We start from the raw sequence: 23,759 nt of genomic DNA on the forward strand, positions 1-23,759 counted from the left end.
CTAGAACTCTGGGCAGGTCCTGCCCTCAAACCTCCTCTCCACTGAGAATGGGAAATTAAACATTTTTACCTGTGATTTAAGATCCCGGTCATCCCCCAGGGAGCGCCAGGACTAGACCCACCCTTCAGAGCTATCCCTGCCTGCCCTGCCCCCTGCTCAGTCAACCCAAGGGAGGGGCATGATCTTGGGTCAACTATATCTCAGATTCACTACGTCCTCCTTTTTTCCAGTGCCTCAGAGCCATCAACCCTTCCCCAGGACACTTGCCCACTTGACTTTCCCCTCTATTTCACCTAGTCTATTCTCCACCCTTCAGCCAGAACAGCCTTCAGAATGCAAGTCGGATTTCATCAGTCCAATCAGGCTGCACCACTGCCCTCCCCCCACCCCACCCTGCTGAAATGGCTTCCTACTGTACGCGGGATAAACCAAAATTCCTTGATAAGAACAAGGCCTCTCACCCTCATCTCCCACCACCTTCCTCTCACCCTGCCTCCCCCATCCTGGCCTCTTGTGGGCCTTGCTACCTCCAGAGCCTTTAGGTATGCAGTCCTTTTTCCTGGAATGGTCTTCCCTCTCTTTGCTTATTGACTCACCCACCAGCTCTCAGCCCAGGTGTCCCTTCCCAGCATCTCAGCCATCTAGCTCCCTGTACCTCCAATGAGGATGGTCATCCCACTTGCCCCCTTGAGTGGAGTGCTTGACTTATGTCTGTCTCCCCACCAGACTGCAAGCCCCTTGAGGGCAGGGGCTGTGCTTCTCTCTGCTCACCGTTGTTCCCATCACACACAGTAGCTGGTACTGGCTGGATGCTGTCTGGATTCCAGAGGAAGCCATACTGCCTCTAACAGTGCCCTACCTGCAGACATGCTCAAGAAAAGTGCGTCCCTGCAGGTGGTCCCTGACTTCTCCGAGGTGGGATGGGCAAAGGTGGGAAACTCCTGAATGGAAGCCTGGAGACATGCACGTTCCCTCCGGGAGGCAGATGGACCATGAAGGGATTAAATGGGCTTGTGCGTGTCCATGGCCTAGGGCCATCAGGGAGAGGATTCCAGAGCTGGAAGAGGAACTGCAGTAGAGGGAGGGCCTTAGTGAGGAAGGGCACTGTCAAGGGGCAGAAGCTGGCCACCTGAGAAGCCTTCCTAACCCCAGTCCTTCTCCTGAGAGAGGAGGAAACTTTGGGAGGTGAGACGATGGAGCGATTGAGAATTCAGACCTAGGGTTCAGCTGATGGACTTGAATTCTTGCTGTGTGACCTTGTGCAAGCTTCTTAATCTCTCTGAGTCTTGCTTGCCTCATCTGTGAACCATGAGATAGTGTCCATTTGTAGGAAACTGGTTAGGTAAACCAATTCTGCAATAGTCTGGCACAGAAGTTAAATGTGCTAGTTCAAGACAGCTAGACCGGCATGACCACTTATTTATTTTTTTCTAAAGCCATTTTAAAAAATTTGTTTATTTATTTGGTTGCGCTGGATCATAGTTGCAGCAGCTGGGCTCCTTAGTTGTGGCATGTGAACTCTTAGTTGCAGCACACATTTGGGATCTAGTTCCCTGGCCAAAGATCAAACCGGGGCCCCTTCATTGGGAGCACAGAATCTTAACCACTGCGGCACCAACGAAGTCCCCTGACATGACCATTTATTATCTGCATGACTGGGGGCAAGTTAATACATCTATCTAAACCTCAGTTTTTTCATCTGTTAAGTAGGAGTGATGATCAAACCTAGCTCACAAGGTTGGTGAGAAGTTTAAATGAGTCTAAATTCATAAAGGACTGGGACTTCCCTGACGGTCCAGTGGTTAAGACATCACGCTTCCATTGCAGGGGCCACAGGTTCAATCACTGGTCAGGGAACTAAAGATCCCACATGACCTACCACGTGGCCAAAAAAAGTAAATAAATTCATCAAGGACTGTATCAGATATGCCTTACGAGTGTTAGCCACTACTGTGCTGTTATCATCCACACAGTGCTTCCCTGCAGCCATTTAAGCAATCAAACAGGATAATACCTGTTCATTCACTCAATCACTAAATATTTATTAAGCATCTACTATGTGCCAGGAACTATTCTAGGCACTAGAGATACTGCAATGATGAAAACAGTGCAAAAATGGGAGGCAGGTGGGCCCACCCCACCACCACCTGTCCTTGTGGAGCTTATATTCTCATAAATGACCTAGTATATTAGTAAGTGACACATGCTACAAAGAAATACTAATAAAACATATGAGGGGGACTTCTCTGGCAGTCCAGTGGTTAAGACTTAGCCTTCCAATGCAGGGGATGTGGGTTTGGTCGCTGGTTGGGGAGCTAAGATCCCACGTGCCTCGCAGCCAAAAGACAAAAACATAAAACAGAAGAAATATTGTAACAAATTCAATAAAGACTTTAAAAAAATGGAAAAAAAATTTTTTTAAAAAGCATAGGATTTCCTAGGTGGAGCAGTGGTTAAGAATCCACCTGCCAATGCAGGGGACACGGGTTCGAGCCCTGCTCTGGGAAGATGCCACACGCCATGGAGCAACTAAGCCCGTGCGCCACAACTATTGAGCCTGTGCTCTAGAGCCCGTGAGCCACAACTATTGAGCTTGTGTGCCACAACTATTGAAGCCCACGTGCCTAAGGCCCGTGCTCCACAGCAAGAGAAACCACTACGTGAGGAGCCTGTGCACCACAATGAAGAGTAGCCCCCGCTCGCAGCAACTAGAGAAAGCCTGTGCGCAGCAAGGAAGACCCAACACAGCCAATAAATAAATACATTAAATAAATAAATAAAATTTTTTAAAAAAAGCATGCAAGGGAGATGGGAAGTGGCAGATCACCATCTTAATCCAGCAGTCAGGGTAAATCCCACTGGCAGATGACATTTAGCAAAAATGAGACAAAGGTGAGCAAGCAGTCACGCAAATATCTGGGGTGAGAGCTCTCGGGCAAAGGAAGAGCAAATGCTCTAAGATGGCCTTGGCGTGACAGGGACAGTCAGCAGGCAAGATGAGCTGGTGCAGAATGGGCAACAGAAGAGGAATATGAAGGGAGTCCACGGAGAGATCACACAGGGCTCCTGGGCCACTGCAAGGATGGTGCCTTTCACTCTAAGCAAAACAGGATTCCTTGGAGGAATACAGGACCTCGTCTGGTTTAACCTGGACCACTCTGCTACTGTGTGGAGGAGGGACCAGGCGGCAGAGCAAGGATGGAGGAGAGAGGGACCAGTTAGGGTTCTCTTGTAATTATCTGCGTAAGGAATGATGGTGGCTCAGACCTAGGTAGCAGCGAAGATGGTGAGAGTCAGTCAGATTCTGGATATTGCTTGAAGGAAGAGTCAAAGGGACTTGCTGGTGGAGGGATATGGGGTTTGAGAGCAAGAGAGAACTCATGGATGTCTGAGGTTTGGGGTCTGAGCAACTGGAAGAATGGAGTTGAAATGGGGAAGACTGCAGGAGGGGAAGGGTTAGGGGCTTAAGTCAGGAGTTCCGTTTTGGACAGTTTCAGTTTGAGACATCAGTTCAAACATCTGACGGAGATGTCAAACAGGCAATTTGATAAGAAATCTGGAGTTCAAGGGCATGACTCAAGCCAGAGATATAAAACCAGGAGTTGTCAGTAGAGGGGTTGTATCAAGCCTGGGTGAGATCACCGAGGGTGTGAGTGTAGACAGAGAAAAGTACAAGGACAGGGCAAGGGGCAAATGTTTAGAGGTCAGGGAGGAGTGGAGGTGCCAGCAAAAGAGTTGAAGAGATAGGAAGAAGCCCAGGAGAGGACTAGCCCTGGAAGCCGCATGCATGCAGAACGCGTGCCTGGGAGGCAGAGCAATCAGCTGGTGGAGGAAGCAGACGACTGACAGGTGGCCTTGGATCAGACCACAGGGAGATCATCGGTGGCCTTCACAAGAGCAAATATGGAAGAGTCTCTCGGATATGTTAAGTCAAAGCATCAGGTGTAATACAGTGTGGATGGTAGGCTGCCACTAAGTATAAAACTTAGGGGACCCTATATCCATATATATATTTGTGTGGGCAGAGCACATCCGTTTTCCGAAAAGATACACAGAAAACCATGAACAGTGGCTGCCTTTCAGGAGAGGAACTGGGAAAAGGAGGTTCCTGCAGTGAGAGGAGTCATACCTCATTGCATATTTGTTAAGTGATTAAAATATTTTTCATCAAATTTATATTTTTTCAACTAAACATAGTTATAAAAAGGAAAAGCACATCACAATTATGAAATGAGAAAATATAGAAAGTGCTGGCCTATAACAGAAGTCCAGTAAATGTCCATTTCCTGTTGGAAGGTTTGTTTACAGAAAGGGAAACTTCCAAGGCAGTCCTGTGGGTTGGCTTGTCTTCACCAAACTGAAAATGAATCCGAATTTTTTGCCAGTATGCATAATTTTTTTTTTTGGCTGCGTTGCGTCTTCGTTGCTGTGCACGGGCTTTCTCTAGTTGTGGCGAGTGGGGGCTACTCTTCGTTGTGGTGCACAGGCTTCTCATTGCAGTGGCTACTCTTGCTGTGGAGCACAGGCTCTAGAGCACAGGTTCAGTAGTTGTGGCTCACGGGCTTAGTTGCTCTGCGGCATGTGGGATCTTCCCAGATCAGGGCTCGAACCCACGTCCCCTGCATTGGCAGGCAGATTCTTAACCATTGCACCACCAGGAAAGTCCCAGTATGCATCTTTTGAAAGTAACATTTTCCAGTAGAACTAGATTAGCATTATCATACTTTAAAACATGAAAAACAAAACAAAACAAAAAGCGGAAAAACAATTCCTTAACATCATCTAAAACTTGATCTCTATTTAAATACCCCTAATTGCCTCTAAAAGTTTCCTTTACACCTGGGATCCAGACCAAGGTTTTACGTTGCCTTTGGTTGTGATTTCTCTTGAGCTCTTCTGACCTCAACCAACTCCCCTCGTGAAAGACACTGCTTTGACTGTCCTGCGGAAGGACCAACCTTCTGGAATTCTCCAGTGTCTTCCTCGTGGTAGCATTTAGCTTGTCCATCTATCCCTACATTTCTTGGAAACTAGAAGTTAGATTTAAAGTCTTGATTAGATTCGAGTTAAAAGCTTTTGGCTGAAATACATTATAGATGGTATTATGTTTACCAGAAAATGCATAAGGTCCTGTTGTGCTAAGATGTTTACATATGTTTCCACCCACATAACCACGGCCCACATCAAGACTGAGACCATTCCTAGCTCCCCAGCTGGCTCCACTCACACCCCCTCCCAGATAATAGCCCCCGCACAAAGGAAACCTCTATTCTGACCTTCTCCACACAGATGAGCTTTGCCTGCTTCTGTACTTCACAGAAGAGGAATCTTATAGTATGAACTCTTTCACTCAACATTATCTGCACTCTGCAAGGTGCACACATATTGTTGTGGGTATCAAGGTTTTTTCCCCATTATTGTCTTACTTCATTAGCTGAATATGCCAGCATTTTGTTGTCCATTCCCTTGCTGATAGACTTCCTCCTAATAGTTTCAACACCAGTAGATAATCTTGCCTGAATTGATGATTTCCCTGAAGATTTCAGAACTGGTCAGACTCTAAAGTCAGCTGTCATTCCCAGAAAAAAGTGGCATGGGAGATGTATTTATTTATTTATTTATTTATTTATTTATTTATATTTGGTTGCACTGGGTCTTAGTTGCAGCAGGCTGCCTCTTTAGTTGTGGCTTGCATGTGGGTTCTAGTTCCCTGACCAGGGATGGAATCTGGGCCCCCTGCATTGGGAGCATGGAGTCTTATCCACTGCGCCACCAGGGAAGTCCCCATGGGAGAAATTTAAACTGACATTGCGGGTCTAGTGGGAGAGAAGTGATTCAATTCAAGAGACGTTCATTTAGAGTATACACAGCTACCTGATGCATTGATTTACGGACTTCTACAGTCACCTGCACAGAGCGTGTTCTCCCCGTCTTGATACCGAACGAGGACCCTGATGGGCGAAGTGCCCAGCTGACGGTCACATGGTGATGACAGCGTGGGACCTGCCGCCTCCTTCTGGGCTTTCCCCACCATTCCCTGTTGCTGTGGGAAGAGGCAGAGAGGTCTAGGACAAGAACCCTCTTCTCAAGACCTCTGGTGGAAAGAAGGAAGGAGAACGCTCAGAGAAACAAGGCAGCGCAATCGAGTTTTGCAACGCGTCTGGCTGTAGCAATGTGCCCTTTGTACAGGCCAATAAACCAAGGCAGAGGGAGAAAGCCAGGGGCATCCAGCTCCGCCTGTGACCTGAGCAAGGCCAAGTTCCAAGGATTGCGAGGCCCAGTCTCCTTGGGCAATGCCCGCTCTCTGCTCACACCATCACATTCATGCCCAAAGCCAAAGGGGTGAAAAAGCAGGGACCAGGCCTGCACATGGGGGTTTGCCTCCATGATGACCTCCTTCTATGACATCTGTTCTCCTTCCAAGGCCTGGGAAATGTCCCTCTCAAAGCCATCAGTAACCTCCATGCCAAACACTTAACGACATTCCTTTAGTCCTCTGTGGCACTTAGAAAACACGACTCTCGACTCACTATATTAAGAAATGCCATCCTCAGCCCACCCCTGGCAGCCCCGCGAGCCCCAGTGACGTCCACCCTCTGGGGTCATGGGGAAAGAGGCCCCTGGTGGCCTCTCGGGTCCCAAATTGCTTTTCCTGGCACAGTCCCGCCCTCTGCGCTCTGCCAGACAGAGGACTGCAAAGGGACCTCGCTTTACGAGAACCCGAGATTTTAAAAGGAAAGAAATAAACAACCTCATAAGCATATGCCTCAGCACTCGATGCTTTCCCAGCCCCATATCGAGTCTAGAACAGGAGTCCATCTACAGCGCTGTGTCTCAAACACCACTTCCAAGCCCAGGTCGATTGCAGAAAGGGAAGCATACACACACGACACAAGAGCTGTGTGCTTCTTCAACTTAAATTAGCACACGATCACCTGGAATCTTGTTCAAGCGCATGTTCTGATTCAGTGGGCCTGGGGCGGGGCCTGAGACCCTGCATTTCTAGCCAGGGATGTTTATACTGCTGGTGCCCGGGCCACTGGGAACAGCAAGACACTAGAAACTGTACTGAAACACAGATCAGTGGTTCCCTGGCTATACTTAGAATCACTGAAGAGCTTTTAAAAACAAATGCTTTTGTCTGTGCCCCACCCCAGACCAATGGATCAGAATTCTTGATGCGGGGAGGGGAACATGAAGAGAGAGATTCAAAAATACATGCATGGCACCTCGCATGGACCACGATGATAATGTCCAATGAAATGAAGCGTGTAATTTTAAAACCATCTGCTTCTAAGACCAATATAAAGAAGTGCCAGAAATGAGTCTTCCCGAGAGACAGAGAGAGAGAGAGAGTCTCCCCCAAGATATTTGGATCCACGTGGGGCTTGAGCACTATACCAAGATATGGAGAGAAATGAATCACAAAATTATGATCACCGTTTATAGTCGGGCACCCAATATTCTTCACAGTCTAAAAGAATAACAGCTACCACGTATGCATTTACAAAGCTCCTACAGTGTGCACGCAGGATCACAGTCAGTGCTCACAACAGCCTGATGTTGGGGTCACACTTCTTTCCTCCCATTTTACACCCAGGGAAGCTGAGGGGTGGAGAGGTTAAGGAATTGCCCCAAGGTCAGTGTAAGTGACTGGTGAGGCTGGAGCTGAACTCGGGGCCAGCTGCCCCCAGAGCCCATGATGTAAACCCACCACTGGTTTTTGTACAGCCCATGAGCTGAGAATGGTTCTTCCATTTTTAAACGGTTGGGAGAAAAAATCCAAAGAAGAATTCATGACGTGAAAACTACACAAAATTCCGATTTCCACGTGCACGAATCGGGGTTTATTGGCACACAGCCACACCCGTTCTTTTCTGTCTCGCCCGTGGCTGCTTTCCTGCAGCAACAGAGTTGAGTGGTTGTGACAGAGACCGTATGGCCAGCAAAGCCGAAAATGTTTACATCTGGCCTTTTCCAGAAAAGGTTTACCGACCCCTGCTCTAAATGGTTACGCTGTTTATAAATTCCCTACTTGTCTTCATTTATATTTAAATGAGCACTGTTTTTATCCCAAAACTGCTGAATTTGAGCATGTATAAAGTTGCTTTTATAGAGTCATATAACAATAAACTAATCATCTGAGATTTCTAGCGGATGAATTCAAGCGCATGAATGCAAACGTATTGAGTGTTCAGATGTGCGAGGCCATAAAAACATTTACAAGGAAAGGAAATCTTAACCTTCCTCATTTATGGATATATAGCAACTGGAGGCTGAACCAGGCCTGGAAGAGGCAAGCAGCTGACTAAGAAAATCAAACTGACAAACTAAAGAGGGTGAAGTACCCTCCAAGTTATTTCCATGCGTTTGTAGGATATATGAAACATCATGTAGCAAACATCTCTTGAGGCCAATTACAGACTCTGGGGAATCAGAAGAAAGAGACACAGTCTTTGGCCTTAAGAAGCTCATGATCTAGTGGGAAAATCAGATGAGTGCATAGAGCTGTATGAGACCATGAGAAGAGGGTATCCTGGCAGGCATCCTGGAGGAGGTGAGTATAGAATAGTTAATTAGCAGATGCTACATAAAGGTGTTGCAGCTGTATGACCCTCAATGGCAGGCTTTGTGTTTTCCAGCTCCGTGTTCCAACTGCACTGGTGCAGGGCTATGTCTGGCACCTGAGAGGCATTTCTTAAATATTTTTAATTCCTTGGAAGGTAGGGAGGGAAGATGAGGGAATCACAGAGTAGGCCTCTGGGAGATAACCTGGGGTAGATCCTGGATTCTGCCTGGCTACCTGGGAAGACAGGGAGGAACCTGGAAGACTTTTCAGTTTTGTTTTGTTTTAATGATAACAATTACTAGACACTCATTAAAGGACATTTGGAAAAAAGAAACTATGGAAGAAAAAATTACCTAACAGTCACAGTTAGCATTTATTTCCTTCCAGTGTCTTTTCTCTCAACGGGTAACAAGTTTGATTTTAATTTCATGTCCTGCTTTTACTCCTCTCATCATCAGACTTTAAGCATCCTCTGTGTTGTAACAGCCTTAATAATCATTGCTTTTAATGACTGCCTAATTGTCTAGTGACTAGGCCATCAATTCACATAAATAGTCTCCTGATATTGGACCTGAATTATTCTCTGGTTTTCAATCTTATTGTGAGGATTCAGCAATTCTCTTACATACAGCACTGCCATGAATGTGTTCGCAATTATTATAGATAGTGCTGGATGAATATCTTAACCCCTAAAGCTTACTTACGATTTTGTCCTTGGAAATGACTCCTCAGAGGGGAATGATGGGTTCAAACTCCTTCAGTAACAAAAAGTCTAATGTATTTCCCAAAGGCTGAAACTGACTTCAAACTTCCTGGGCAGCTTTTAAAATGGTGATACCTACTCAGAAGCAGCCTTCTCAGTCTGTCCACTGTTTTTAGTGCAAAGGGGCTGAGTTTTCATATGTAAATGATGTCAGGTGTCAAATCTCTGAGTTACCTGCCCTAAGTCCTTCTTTGACAGGTGCTCACTCCCTTTAAAGACCCCCATTGTTTACCACATTTACATGCAGCCCCCAGATGTTGCCGGATCAAGCAAATCAAAATACTGGAGGTCAGTTAGATTTCAATCTCTGATAAACATTGAATAGTTTTTTGGTATAAGTGTGTCTCAAATGGGCGGTGAGGTATACTTACACTTTTTAAAGGTATTTGTTGTTAAGGGAGATCAACTCGATGATGGATGATGCAGAGGGAGGGTGGGGGGGAGTCGCGGGAGGGAGGGAATATGGGGATATATGTATAAATACAGCTGATTGACTTTGGTGTACCTCAAAAGCTGGTACAAGAGTGTAAAGCAATTATATTCCAATAAAAAGAAAAGAAGTATTTGTTGTTGAGATTCAAATTTAACTAGGCCGTGGGACTTCGCTGGTGGCTCAGTGGTTAAGACTCCAAGCTCCCAATGCAGGGAGCCCAGGTTTGATCCCAGGTACTAGATCCCACACGCATGCCACAACTAAGGAGCCTGTGTGCCGCAACCAAGCCCTGGCACAACCAAATGAATATATACATAGCAAACAAAAAAACCCAAAAAACAAATTTAACTAGGCCTCTTGTATTTTATCCAGGTGTGTTGAACACTACCCACGAAGAGCCCATCCAGGGACTTCCCTGGTGGCGCAGCGGTTAAGAATCTGCCTGCCAATGCAGGGGACACAGTTTCAATTCCTGGTCTGGGAAGACCCCACATTCTGCGGAGGAACTAAGCCCGTGCACCACAACTACTGAAGCCAGTGTGCTCTACAGCCTGTGCTCCGCAACAAGAGAAGCCACTGCAGTGAGAAGACCGTGCACCGCAATGAAGAGTAGCCACTGCGCACCACAACTAGAGAAAGCCAGTGTGCAGCAACAAAGACCCAACACAGCCAATAAATTAATTAATTAATTTTAACAAAAAAGGGCCCATCCAACCTTTGAAGCCACCTCAGTGTGACCGTGACCTTTATCTGCCACCTGGGGTTAGTTCCTTCTCTTCTCCTGGGAGTGGGACGACCCGAGTTGATCGGATGCCAGGGTCCTCTCCCTGACGCCAGATTAGGAAAGCTGGGCATGGCCTAGAGGAGCTGGGTTTGTTTGTGTTGTTGGGTAAAGATTTTGTCTGCTTATATTAATGGGTAAAAGTTTGTTTTCTTTTGGGAGAGCCAGAAATATCCAGGCAGGCCTGGCCCCAGAAGGCTTGATGGAATAGGTCAGAGCAGCTTCTTCCACAGTGTCCTTGAGGAAAGCCCCTCATGGATTTTCAAGGCCCAGTGGGAAGAGAAAAGAGCACTTTAGCCTTAAGAAGCAGAGAGTTGGGGGCGGAGAGACAGTGGGGGTGGGCGGGTATTCAAGCTTAAAGAGACGTCAGGGACCATCTCCCCAACATGTTGGTGTGACAGGACTCTAAAAACCTGCTGGAAGGGACTTCCCTGGTGGTGCAGTGGTTAAGAATCCACCTGCCAACGCAAGGGACACAGGTTCAATTCCTGGTCCGGGAAGATAGCACATGCTGCAGAAAAACTAAGCCTGTGCTCTACAACTACTGAGCCCACATGCTGCAACTACTGAAGCCCATGAGCTCTAGGGCCCACACTCCTCAACAAGAGAAGCCACCGCAATGAGAACCCCACACACTGCAATGAAGAGTAGCCCCTGCTCCCCGCAACTAGAGAAAGCCTGCGCGCAGCAATGAAGAGCCAACGCAGCCAAAAATTTTTTTAAAAAAGATTTTTAAAAAACCAACAAAAAACACCTGCTGGAAGCTCTCTGGACCCCTTTCCTGACTGGGCTCTGCTCACCCACAGCGCTCTCCTCTGCCAGGGCAGCCCATTTTGCATCTAAGCCCCTACTTCCAGAAAGCTCTTCTGTCTTTTGTACCCAACCCAGACTCCCTTTGACTCCCTCCCTAGAACTTTTCATCTTCTAACCTAAGCCTGAAGTCACCCTGAGGAGTCCTTGTCTTCTGACCACTGCTGTGTGAACATCGACCTCCCTCCTGGACCCTGACACTTGGTGGGGAGTATCAGGCATTGCTGGGACACCCAAGGAGACTCCGTGTGCCAGGCGCTGTTCTGGGCGCTGGGGATGCAGCATCCAAAAAAAAAAAAGCCTTGCCCTCCTGCAGTTCATATCCTAGTCTCAGAAACAAGCAACACACACACAAAAATTGTAGACCACTGTACAAAGTCCTGGAGTGGTGGGTGCGGAGAGGAAAAATCAAAACGAGGGCCTTCCTATGGGTCTCACCCTGGACTCTAGCGCCACCTGGTGGACATTTTAATAATTTCCGGGGCTTTTTCTGCTTGTCATAATAATGGGGAAATGCGGGGGTGGGGGGGTGCGTACACCAGGTGTTTAGCTGGCCAGTGCAGGCACACCACACGTCCTGCAACGCACAAGACACATGAAGGGATGAGGGCTTGAAAACTGACCTCCTTCATGCAACTCTGGAATATCCCAGCTGACATCTATGCGGGTGAAAAATCTGCTTATAATTATATGAGCCTAGACGATAACTTGGTTTTGTAAATAAGCAGAAAGTATTTTGTACACAGATTTATCGCTCACTGCATCTTCAGGAATTCAAGAACTGTGTATACAGAGGGAAGCTTACACTTTGTTTTGTTTGGGACTCCACCAACAGTTGCTCACTGTTTTAAGAAATCACATCTCTGTGGAATTTGAGTCAACACGTTGCATCTTTGTGGCTGTCACATTTATAACAATATGAGGTATAAGTGCAGAGAGCTGCCAGAACATCTACTTGTTAAAATACATATTAAATTATTAAACATTCATTGCCTTTTATTTCTCTCTTCAATTATAGTATGCCCTATTGATTTTTTTTTTAAAGTATGTGCTTAGGTAGATTTTATTATCTGTGAATTTATCTTATGCTTATAAAATGTGATAAGGGGGGCATATGTGCTAATGAGCAGGAACCCCACAGGAGGAAGGAAGGAGCCATGAGCATATCTGGGGAAGAGTGTTCCAGCCAGAAGGAACAGGGTGTGTGCAGACATGGGGGTGGGGGAGGGGAGAGGAGACCCATGGAAGGGAGCCTTGTTAGCCATGGCAAAGACCGTGGACTCTGGCCCTGCCCTTAGGTCAGTGCTGAGGATTCAGGATTGAGCTGGCAGGACGAGCATGTCCCAGGGGCCAGGACCAAGCAGGAAAGGGACATAATCTAATTCCTTTTTTTTTTTTTAAAGTTCACACTGTGGTTGCCTGATGGACAGTGGCTAGAAGGTTACAGCAGGGGTCCAGCCTTGACAGTGGCTTGGATTAGGGGAGGAAGCTAGAGGTTGTCGGATTTGTGATGTATTTTGAAGGTAAAACCCACAGGATTTGTTGACGGAAATGTGATTGAAACACACACACACACACACACACACACACACACACACAGAGTAGTCAAGGACTTGCCCCTCAGAGAGAGGGAGACAGAGGGAGGGAGCCAGCTAATCCACAGAGGGTATTCAGCTTTAAAAATCAGATTAAACTGAGAGAGGTTTTGCATTTTGAAAACACAAAGGATCTCTAAAAATATAAAAAATTAAGCCTAATTTAAAAGCATTTGTCAGGGTATGTTTAAGTTGGGCAGTAGGTTTGGGGGCATGGGAATTATTTTATTACTATGTCTTATGACTTACATGTGTATGTTACTTTTTTTTTTTTTGGCACGTGTTAACTATCGCACAGTGGTACTTTTTAAAAAGCTTGGCACTGGTATCTCCTGTGTGCTCAGGACTCTCTTTCCTGGGCAAAGCCAGAAGTAGCCAGAGTATGGGTAGCGTTAGACCGACAGGTGGAGGTCAAGAGAACACTGAAGTCAGAGGTCAAGGGCTCAGAGCAGGAGAGTGGAGCCAGTGGAGCAGGACTTCAAGGACTCAAGTTCTAGCCTTGATGTTTGTCACCTGACCTTGGGCAGGTTCACCCACTTCTCTAAGACTCAGTATCCTCATCTGTAAAATGGGAACCATCACAGTGCCTCCCCTAATATTACTGTGAGGACTAAAAAGAGATAGTACGTGTAAAGCTGCCCACACAACACCTGGCAGGGATGCTGCTTCTGTGGTTGTGGTTGTACTTGAGGATGGGATCAGATGATGAGAAGGGTGTTAGCTGGATGCTCTTGAAGAGAAGTTACCTGAGCGCTGGGCTCCCCAGGAGGGCTCATGCTGGAGAAGCATCCAGGTTTTGTGCTTCCAGCATCCTCCTTCACAGGTGTCCTGCAGTCCAGTCCCTTTGATTAGCACCTTCTTTCTTCAAGCAGAAGGCAAATCCAATCTCAGCTTCCCTGTGGCCCAGGCATAAGAGGGAAAGGTTTTCTCCAGAAGGTCACTTTATTCTGTACCTGTACGCAAGCTAAACAGGGGGCCAAATTGTAATGAGGAGGCTCTTTGATGAGCTGAGGGAAAGTAAAGGGATTGATAATATCTTAAGATGTGCATCTGGTCTCTTCCCCTTTCCCTTGGTCAGGCTGGGGACGTGGCAGGGCCAGGCTTGAGGAGGGACCTGAGTGGTGAAGGGATTGGTACATACAGGGGGACCAAACAAACATGGAAACAGAGATAATGAGATCCAGTTTCTCACCATCAGAGAAGAGAGTAACATCCCGTGGAAAAGAGGGAGTGCTCGCTTCGGCAGCACAGACACTAAAATTGGAACAATACAGAGATTAGCAGGGCCCCTGCGCAAGGATGACATGCAAATTTGTGGCGGTTTCCATATTTTAAAAAAGAAAGAAAGAAGAAAGGGGAAGACTAGAGTGAACCCTGAGTGTTGAATTGGAAGTGGTGTAAACTAAGGAGTGTTGGTGTAAACTTATAGTTATTATTTATTTATTTTTTATTTCTTAAGCTGTGCCACCGTGCGGCATCTTAGTTCCCCGACCAGGGATCGGTAAAACCCAGGCCCCTCCTTTAAGGACACGACCTAGAAGTTGTACATATCACGTCTGGTCACATCACGTCCTCTAGCTAACACTGTCACCAGGTCATGCCAATCTGCAAGGGACGCTGGGGGAAAAATGTACTACTTAGTCAAGCAACTATGCACCTAGCTAAAAATTACTTTACCATGGAAGAAAGGGATAACAGGAATTGGGGGACAGTTAGCAGTCTCTGCCACTCTTACAGATTAATTCCTTGTTTTGCTTTAGTTAAACATTGGATTTCTGCTGCATATGACCCACAGGAAAGGAATACAGGAAAAGGGAACAATAACTTTTATTGACCAACCCCTGTGTCCCAGGCAGATCATATAGATCGCCTCTTTTATCTTAGCAGTGACTCAGTAGAGTAGGATTTGACCGGTGAGAAAACTGAGGCTCAGAGAGACCAAGTAATCTGCTCACAGTCACAAACCACGGGTGACAGAGTTAGAATCTGAACCTAGATCCTTGAGACCCAGAGTTCAGGCTCTTTCCTTGGTACCACACTTGGGGTACTCCTCCTTTGCCCAAGAACACCCCCCAGGCCCCTGACCACCCCTCGCCCCACTGGTGCTGGGACTACACCAGCCACAGCGATGCCTGCTTCGCACTTTCCATAAGTGTCTCGGTCCATCTATGGTTGGCACGTTCTCCCTTGAGCAATGCTGACACCAGCCTCCATGAGGCACATTTGTGCTGAGACGGGGGCTGTGTCCACAGCTACACCCTGATCTCACGATTAGAGCTCGGGTTAACTTAGGACACAACTCAGGTGTCCCTTGGTCACTCATGTACTCCAAATAAGACAATGACAGATGCTTCCCTGAGGAGCAGCCATTGTAGCACAAGACTCAAAAATAAAGCTAAGTTTAAGAGTGCTGAAGGTGCTGAGATAGAGCTATGTTTGGGGTGAAGCGGGGCACACGAAGTATAGGTTTCAGGAAGGGCTTCAGAGAAAAGAAGCCATGAATCCCCTGAAACTGCACACAACTCTCTGTGTGTATGTGTGTTTCCTCCAGGGTGAAGGTCCACGGTCTTTATCATATCCTCCAAATGATTGACAACTCGTGGGGTAGAGACTCTGGGTTAGAGATTGAGCAGGCTGGGGAGGCCAGGGTGTGGCGATGGGGTGGGCAGGAAAAGGATGTGGGGAGGGCAAGGGCCACTGATCAGAGGGCCAGCCTGCCATGCTGAGGAGCCTGGACTTCACTCCAAAGGCAATAGGCGATTATTGCCTAGGTGGGGTATCTGTCTTACGCCTGGCCTATGTCACGTAGCCCTCAGAGTTCTAGATTGTCTCATAATATCTCCTAGGTTCTTGAGTACACAGAGAACCAGTTTCTGACAAACATCTCATGGGAGATGCCTTGGGTCACGAAACATGAGTAGGAGTTTACCCAGCAGATGTTTAAGTCAGATTGTTTGAAGGACTTCCCTGGTGTCGCAGTGGTTAAGAATCCGCCTGCCAATGCAGGGGACATGGGTTCGATCCTTGGTCTGGGAAGATCCCACATGCTGCAGAGCAACTAAGCCCCTGTGCCACAACTACTGAGCCTGCACACCGCAACTGCTGAAGCCCACGCACCTAGAGCCCACACTCCTCAACAAGAGAAGCCACTGCAGTGAGAAGCCCAGGCCCAGGCATCGCGACGAACCCACTCACCGCCGCTAGAGAAAGCCCATGAGCAGCAATGAATAGCTAACGCAGCAAAAAAATAAATTTAAAAAAGAAAAGAAAGAGGTTGTTTGGGCTGTACCTTACAGAAACCACCTGGAATTATCTTAAACCGAGTGATGTGTTTCTTAATGTTTAATAACCCGTTTTTATTACTGGCAGATACTGATTTGTAGCATTTGCCGGTTTCTGTGGTATAAATGCTGCAGCTGTGGCCTACGTCAAGCTTCCGGTGTGATGTCACGGAGAAAGATGTACAATTAGCTTTCAGGAGCCAGTGTGACAAGCTCCAGCACACCATTGCTTTAAACCCCATTTATTATAAGAATATAGGTGAGGGGGAGGGGCAATGTAGGGCTGAGAGGGTGGGAAGTATAAACTATTGGGTGTAAGACAGGCTCAAGGATGCATTTACAATACGGGGGACACAGCCAATATTTTGTAATAACTGTAAATGGAAAGTAACCTTTAAAAACTGCATAAAAATAAAAAATTGAAAAAAAAAGAAAACATATATGTGTATCTCATGGGGACCAAGCTGGAGCTGTAGCCGGGTTTCAGATAGGACTGTTAGCAGGAACTGAGACCTTTTGCAACCTCGGCTACCCTTCCCCTCGCTCTTCCTTCTCACTCCTCTGTTTGCACTCCTCTCTCCTGTTGGGGCAGACTGGCTTTCTCTGCTCCCCAGACCATGGATCAAACAACTGCTACTGCCAACAGTTTCTAGATTTTTCTGTGCCTCTTGACAGGATTGCGGCCAGACTGAAGCTTGGCCTCTCTTAGTCCAATTTCAAATTCCTTGGCGTCCATTGGCCCAGCTCGGATCAGGTGCTCGGGGCCCTGGTCCAATCAGCTGTGATGAGGGGGTGGGATGTCCTTATGCCAAGATGGAGAGCAAGCCCTCTGATGCTGCAACGCCAGGGTGTTGGGGAAGGAGAAGTAACCAGAGGAAAAGGAAGCGTGCTCTAGGCAACCACCTCCTAGGTATCTTGAGGCAGCAAATGGGGGGGAAATAATCATATAATAGTTCGTGCTCTCTCCTCTAGTCTTTTGAACTATCCACCCAGAGAGTCACTGTTGCATTCATTTATGTGCTCATTTATTCATGCATTCAGCATTAATTTGACATTTACTGAATATATACTCTATATTACATGATAGGTGGGGCTAAAAAGAAAGGGGAAGGTGAATAAGATTTAGTAACTGCCCTTCAAGAGTTTGCCATCTGGGAGTGAGACAAAGCACCCACAACACAAGCTTCGCAGACGTGCATTCAAAGCACCGACCCCAAGACTTCCCTGGTGGCCAGTGGCTAAGAATCCGTCTGCCAATGCAGGGGACACAGGTTTGATCCCTGGTCTGGGAAGATCCCACATGCTGCAGAGCAACTAAGCCCGTGCACCACAGCAACTGAGCCTGCGCTCTAGAGCCTGTGCTCCACAACAAAAAAAAAGCCGCCACGATGAGAAGCCCACGCACCACAACGAAGCGTAGCCCCTCTCGCTGCAACTAGAGAAAGCCCGGGGGCAGCAACAAAAACCCAATGAAGCCAAAAAACAAAAACCAAAAAAAACAAAGTGCCCATCCCTTGAGGACCGCATGGAGGCGCTGTGGCAGGCAGCCTCTCAGAGAGACCCAGGGATCTTGCCTCCTGGTATTCACGTCCTTGTGTAATTCCCTTCCACACTGCACTAGAGTTGATCTGTGTGGTCAACAGAATAAAGTAGAAGTGATGATAGGAAACTTCCGAGCACAGGTTATGAAAGACTGTGGCTTCCGGGTTGGATCCCTTCTGTCTTGCTTTCTTGGGTCACTCACTCTGCCAGGGCATGAGCAGTCCTATGGAAGAGGCCCAGCGGGTCAGAAACTGAAGCATGGTAGGTAGTCAAGCCTTCAGAGGAGACTGCAGCCCTGTCAACAGCTTGACTACAACCTCATGAGAGACCCTGAGCCCGAACCACTCAGCTAAGCCACTCTCAGATCCCTGACCCTCACAAACAATGGGAGATAATAACGTTGTTGATTCAAGCTGCAAAGTTTTGGGGTGATTTGCTACACAGGAATAGAAGACTAACACTGGAGGCGATATTTGAAGTGGATCTTAAAGGATGAACTCACCAAGCAGAAACGAAGAGGGGCAAACAAAAAAAGTCATTCTAGCAATGCCATGTGTGAAGCTGTAGACAAGAAAGTGCAGGACAGGAATGGGGAACAGTAGCTTGCTGTGGCCAGAACCTGGGAATTGTGAAATTCTTAGATGGTTCCTGGTGTGGTAAGTGCTCTGTGAGTGTTGACAGCCTCACTAGGCATAGGGGCTGAGAGCTAGGGGCCCCAGGACCCATGGAACTGCAGACACGCCCTATGACAGTGGGAATAAGAGTGTCAAAAGAAGCAGCACTGAGGCCCAGAAGGCCCGCGTGGTGTGGGGTGGTGACCCCATGACTGAGCAGACGCCCAGAGGGGGCCTCTGGCCTGGCCTCTGGGTAAATCCTGGCCGCCCTCTAGAAGGTGACTTCCCTAAGGTATTGGGGGGCGGGGCTCTACCTGGCTGAAAGCTTGTAGCGAAGGAGGAACCTCCAGGCTGCTTCTACCTGGGGTCCCCAGCTCTGCGTGAACTCAGCACTGGGCCCTGGGAAGGCTCCGGTCTGAGAGCTTTAGGGTAGACAGGCCCCGATGGTGCTGTGGAATAGAGATGGCCAGCGCCAGCTCGGACATCAGGTTTGGAGGGGCCTGAGCTTTGCTCCTGGGTTCTTCACCGCAGAGCCTGCTCTAGGGACAGCCCGTTGTGGAAGTGAGCCTGGCCAGCCCCAGCTCTGGCCTCCCACCCTGACTGCTTGGAGAGCTGGCCGCAGCGATGTCTCCTCGTCCTGCCCCCGGGTCTGTACCGGATGGGGGTGGGTGGGGGGGAGGGGTCTGTACTGGATGGGGGAGGGGGAGGAGGTCATAGACTTCCTGCGGTCTGCATCTGTGTTGCTCCCTACCCGACACCACATCCAATTTGGCATTTCCTGGGCCTCATCTTGCCTCTTCGCCCCCATTATCACTGCTCCTGAAACTGGAAAGGAGAGAACACCTGGAGATGGAGCTTGGTCCTCACCCGCCCACAGTGATTGGGTCAGAGAAAAACACGTGACCCTACCTGGGCCAGTCAGAGACCATGAGGGTCAGCTCCCAGCATCAGGGTGAAGCCAGGAGGCGAGAAGCATTCTTTTCATGAGAACAAGCTGCAGCTGCAGGTGGCAACCTCCCTCCATTCAGAGGAGGCTTGAATGAGAAACCCAAGGAGTGCCCTGGTGGTCCAGTGGTTAGGACCTTGAGCGTCCAGCACAGGGGGTACAGGTTCAATCCCAGGTCAGGGAGTTAAGATCCCATAAGACACGATGCACGGGGGGAAAGAAAAGAGCCTAGCAATGGAGAAAGTGGACTGGGATTTCTTTTCTTTCTTTCTCTTAGTATTTATTTAGCTGTGATGGGTCTCAGTTGCCACATGCCAGGGATCGAACCCGGCCCCCTGCCTTGGGAGCGTGGAGTCTTAGCCACTGGACCACCAGGGAAGTCCTGAGAGTGGGATTTCTGATCCATTGTTTAAGTACTGTGCTAAGCAAAAGCCAATACACTTAACTTTTCGTGTATGCCAGCTAGCGTTAGCTACTTAGCCTGGGTTCCCCAGAAAGCAGAGCCTGAGGCAAAGGCATTTGCTACTAGTTTATAAGGGAGTGCAGTTCCAGAGAGCAGGAATCCTTGTCCCTCGACAAGAGAGGTGGGTGAGAAGGAGGCACTGTCAGTATGAGGTGCTTCACCTTCCAGGACCTTCCTCTCAAAAGCTACATAAATTTCATCTCAGGACAGTCCATTGAGGGGGGAAAGGGATAAGAATTTATCCACTTCTCCCGCCTCCTGTTTGTCAAAGTTTTGCCTAATGGGGCATTAATGCTCCTGCTGCCCCCACCTCCAAGCTGTAAGGCTGTCCTTTGAGCTGGGAGCGCTTGGGGCCTCTGGGAACACTGGAACTTACAGTGTTTGTGGCGTAGGAGGGAGGCAGGAATTAAACAGGTAACTGCAAGGCAGTGAGTGTTGTGAAGACAAAGAGCAGGATATTCTGGGCGGGGTCAGGAGAGGCCCTGTGATGAGGAGGTGGCAGTTCAAATGCAGATCCGAAGGAGGAGCTGGAATTAGCCAGGCCACCAGGACGATGGTGAGGAAGAGCCATCCGGAAGCCCAAAGTCCAGAAAGAGCTTGATGGCTTGGGGAACTAATAGAAGGCCAGCATTCTGTAGCATTTAGAGCCAGGCAAATCAGTAAGCATGTATAGCGCATCAAGTACATACGAAGACAGGCTCCCTTTTGTTTGGGCTGCCCTGCCCCTTTGCACTTTTTTCTGGGAACTGTGCCTTGTTCCTTCCGGCCCCCACCAGGTGCTTACCATAGGAACCACCTCCATCCCAGATTGGACCACACCCCTCTGACCACAGTTGATTGGACTAGAGGTGAACATCTTACTGGAGGCTGGACCAATCAGAGTCTTGACTCTTGGAGACTGGGTTGGTTGGGACAGAGAGAGTGATAAGGTTCTTGGCTCTGGGCTGGACAAGTTATACCTTTCCTCAGGAGATGCTGGCAGCCAGGTTCTTAGCCGAGGGGACCAGGAAAGAGTGAAAGATACTTCTTCAGAGAGGAGGTTTTAATGAGGCAGATGAAAGGGATGAGGAAACCCCAGAGAGCCTGGTTCCTCTTCTGCCGAGCAGTGGCTGCACCCCTACCCTGGGGCTCCTTGAAACAAAGCCCCCTTTTTTGCTTAAATTGCATCCAGTATGTTTCTGTCTTTTGCAATGAAACCGTCCCTAACTAATACTTTGCCAAGTGCTTGAGCTTTATAGATGCATAAATCCAGCGGGGTCTCTGCCCTGAAGAAGGTCATAAACCAGAGGGAAAGACGGACGTATACACTAAACATTAACTACGGGGCGATAAGTGCTATAATAAAAGTTTGTTTAAGGCAAGAAAGCTGTGCAGAGGTAAATTAAGATAGATGTAAAAGCATTTTGAAAAGAAAACTGTGTTATGTACATCTCCTATAATCATACTAAGGCGATTCAATTGCATTTCTACTTTCAATTTCATCAAGAACACAGGCACCCAACTTTCAGAATGAGGCTGTTTTTATAAGGCAGGTGCTGGCGTGTTATCTGGCAATGACTAAATTCTCCAGGACCTCATGCTTTGCTTTTCCTCATCTGTGTTTGGTGAGCAGATGGAAAAAAAAATTACAATTTTTTTAGGAAGCATTTGCAGCTTCTGCCCTTGCTGCTGTGTCACAATTTTCTACCCTTTCTGCCCTGCCTACATCAACCTCTCCTTGACTCCAGGAAACTAAAAGGCTGCTGACTCAACTAAAATAAAATCTCACAAGTGAATCACTGATTGAGAAGTTTGCTGATAGACATGCCATTGCTATGTTAACTACAGATGGTGGCATTACGTCTGGAGAAAAGGAATGCCTGCTTCCATCTAAACAATCTTCAAAACGATCCCGTCCAAGGGCGCTTTGAACATTGACATAGTTACGAAAGAGCAATTGCATCTTATTGAGAAATACCTTCCCTCCACCTCCATCACAGACAGACATCTGTTTATTCCTGCTGAATTTTTCCTCGTGGAGCACAAGCATAGTTTAGGGTCACCCTGCTGTACAGGAACAAAGCAGGCTTTGGTTTCACCTGACCTAGGTTCACATTCCAGTCTACTGATTGCCAGCTGTGGGATCTTGGGCAAATTATTTAACCTCTCTGAGCCTTGGTTTCCTCCTTATCAAAGGAAGAAAAAGACACTGACAAAAGATCAGCCGGGGAGTGGAAGGGTGGGTAATAGAACCATGTAGAGCTGTAAGGATTAAATAAGAGAAGGGGGATACACAGAACCTAACATGAAATGGAGCTAAAAAGTCTTTGTTTTTTCACTTGTATCCTGGAGGGAATTAGGTTTTCCAGGACAGATTGGGAGAGCAGCGCTTCCTTTCTAGCTGAGCTGATCTACTCTTAGGGATCAAAATCTGATCAATCACATTTCATGAGAATGATGGGTTTCTAGACTCGCATCATTTAAAACTCAGTAGTCTAAGAATAATTTCCCCACACAAATAATTCTAAAGCCAGGCACATGATCCTCAGAGCACAGATTTTACAACCATTGTAGTCTTTGCTTTCATTGGAGTTTGCGCTCTGCACCGTCTATTATTTTGCAGAACGCTCACACATAAATGAATAGCAAGAGGTCACAGTGACTGGCTTTCTTCACAGCACTTTGTCTCAGCTAACCTTTCTGCAGAAGTGATTACAACATTCATGCATTGTTCAGCCTCAGCCCTCCCAAGACCACTTGAATTCAAAGTCCCAGTACACAGCTATGGTTCCCGCACTGTTGACGGTCTGTGTATTTGTTTACCTGTTGAAGTGGCGCCACCCTGTGGCAATGTCATGAATGATGGACCATCTCCAGTCTCCCCAGTTTTGAAATGGATTGTTGACTACTATTTTCATTGGGTGGGGTTCTGTATTTGAATTATGGGGCATAGTATCAGGCTTTATTTATATTCTTCCATTACTTCTGATTTCCACAATTCAAATTCACATCACATGGAAGTATACTATAATCAATTTACTTAAAACTTTTAACTCTGGATTCAGGAGTTTCCATTAAAGTTCCCCATCCAGAACATTTTTAGGAGGGCTACTAAATTTGGGGATTAAAATAACAATGTGTGTGTGTACGTGTGTGTGTGTGTGTGAGATGTACTTGTCTTTCTGTGGGAATTAGTGTCTATCTTAGAACAGCCCTAGGAGGAGGGTACTGTGTGTGTGTTGGGGGGGAGGGGGCCATTCCCATTTTATGACCAGGACCCTGAAGCCAATAGAAATTTAAAAGTTTTCCCAACATCTTATGGGGGTTAGTGGTAGAACCATGCCTGGATCTCCTGCATTCCAAAACCAATCCTCAGACAATGTTTAAGTTTTCAATGTTTCAGCTGCCTTTTTTTCTTAAATTTATTTATTTTATTTTTTATTTATTGGCTGCACTGGGTCTTAGTTGCTGTGCGGACTTTCTGTAGTTGAGGATAGCAGGGGCTACTCTTCATTGCGGTCTGTGGGCTCCTTATTGCGGTGGCTTCTCTTGTTGCAGAGCACAGGCTCTACATGCTGTTGTGGAGCACAGGCTCTACATGCACGGGCTTCAGCAGCTGCGGCTTGTGGGCTCAATAGTTGTGGCTCGAGGGCTCTAGAGTGCAGGCTCAGTAGCTGTGACGCACGGGCTTAGTTGCTCTGCAGCATGTAGGATCTTCCCCGACCAGGGGTCAAACCCATGTCCCCTGCATTGGCAGGCGGATTCTTAAGCACTGCGCCACCAGGGAAGCCTTTTAAAATTTGGGGGGTGGCACCTCCCTGGTGGTCCAATGTGCAGGACTCTGTGCTCCCAATGCAGGGGGCCCAGGTTAGATCGCTGGTCGGGAAACTGGATCCCACATGCTGCAACTAAGAGTTCACATGCTGCAACAAAGACTCTGCATGCTGCAATGAAAATCCCTTGTGCCACAACTAAAATCCAAT

At 47.5% G+C, this 23,759-nt stretch overlaps 1 non-coding gene across 1 annotated transcript; it reads left to right on the top strand.

Annotated features, from left to right (window-relative positions):
* Positions 1-14,181: 14,181 nt before the first annotated feature.
* LOC130852722 (U6 spliceosomal RNA) lies at positions 14,182-14,285 on the top strand. Its single transcript, XR_009053449.1, has one exon. It is a non-coding gene; the product is annotated as a U6 spliceosomal RNA (small nuclear RNA).
* The last annotated feature ends 9,474 nt before the right edge of the window (positions 14,286-23,759 follow it).

The sequence above is a fragment of the Hippopotamus amphibius genome, chromosome 4 (assembly GCF_030028045.1).
Source record: "Hippopotamus amphibius kiboko isolate mHipAmp2 chromosome 4, mHipAmp2.hap2, whole genome shotgun sequence".
Classification (NCBI taxonomy): domain Eukaryota; kingdom Metazoa; phylum Chordata; class Mammalia; order Artiodactyla; family Hippopotamidae; genus Hippopotamus; species Hippopotamus amphibius.